This window comes from Cryptomeria japonica, unplaced genomic scaffold, assembly GCF_030272615.1.
Source record: "Cryptomeria japonica unplaced genomic scaffold, Sugi_1.0 HiC_scaffold_50, whole genome shotgun sequence".
Classification (NCBI taxonomy): Eukaryota; Viridiplantae; Streptophyta; class Pinopsida; order Cupressales; family Cupressaceae; genus Cryptomeria; species Cryptomeria japonica.
The window spans coordinates 550,517-551,784 of record NW_026728872.1 but is presented as its reverse complement, the minus strand read 5'-3'; the positions used below and the strand labels follow the sequence as shown (position 1 = coordinate 551,784).

Here is a 1,268-nt window from a genome sequence, read left to right as displayed (position 1 = left end):
TCGTGCGCTCCAAGGTGCGCACGAAGTCGGAGCTCGGTTTGCCCCGGGTGCGCACCTTGGTGGGCGCCATGGTGCACTCCGAGGTGCCCAAGATTTGTGCGCACCAAGGAGCGCTCCGAAGTGCGCTCCAAGGTGCGCGCGAAGTCGAAAGTTGGGTTAATTGTCCGGTTTGCCTCGGGTGCGCACCTTGCGTGCACCTTCGCCAGGGTGGGCGCCTTGGTGCGCACACCTTGGCTGGGCTGCGCACACCTTGGCACCCGCGTTTCCTTCATTTTAAATTTTTTTTTTTTACAATCTCTCAAGTGGGAAATTCTATAATCTCAACTTTTTTTGCCTTTTCAGGAAACTTTTGAATGGAGCGCATCATTGGTGCGCTCCGAAGTGTGCTCCAAAGCTCTCTCCAGCTGCGTGCACCTGCCCCGGCCGCGCACCCGGCCCCGCCCAGCTTCGCTCACCTGTCCCGGGCGTCTGGTGCGGAACCTTAGAGTAAGAAACATCACCGTGCACCTTGGCCAACGTGCGCGACTCGACCGAGCGCGCACTGGCCGAGGTGCACACCGATTTCACCTGGGTGCGCGCGCAGCACCTCGGGCGCACCGGGGTGCGCGCACAACGCCCGGGTTGCACCGTGGCCTGTGTGCTCGGGGCGCCTCGGGTGCGCGCTCGGTGTCGCCCCCCGCGCGCGCGGTAGTGCGGGCAGCGCACCCCGGCCCGGCCCGGCCCCGACGAGAACGCAAACGGGCAAAAGGTTTATTCAAATAGCATTGCGACGCCCGGCGAAAAACTAAAAAAGGGTGCAACACCGGGACTTCCCGGGAGGTCACCCATCCCAGTACTACTCCGGCCCAAGCGCGCTTAACTGCGGAGTTCTGATGGGATCCGGTGCACTAACGCTGGTATGATCGCACCCGTTATGAGCTTGTCGCAGTGTGTACTTAGCAAACCGCGACCCACGTGCGAATCCACCCCGGCCACCCACCCCCGTCGAGGTGCACACCCTCCCTCGCGAAGTGCGCCCCGTTCGCCAAGTGTGAGCCCTGCCCGGGTGCGCGCACCTTGCTAGGGCGTCGGGTGTGCACCCGGCCCGGCCTACGTGCGTGCACCTGGAGGGGGCGTCGTGTGCGTGCAGTGTCCCGTCTGCAACGCGGTGCCCACACACCACCTCGGGCGCAACGACCTGCGCTCACATGTGGGCCGAGTGCACCTTGGTGCATGTTCGGGGCGCCTCGGGTGCACGCTCGATCTTGCCCCGGTGCACCAAGGCGCTC

General features: G+C 64.2%; 1 non-coding gene across 1 annotated transcript; it reads right to left on the bottom strand.

The window, feature by feature from the left end:
* Nucleotides 1–791: 791 nt before the first annotated feature.
* LOC131862663 (5S ribosomal RNA) lies at nt 792–910 on the bottom strand. Its single transcript, XR_009361601.1, has one exon. It is a non-coding gene; the product is annotated as a 5S ribosomal RNA (ribosomal RNA).
* Nucleotides 911–1,268: the final 358 nt, after the last annotated feature.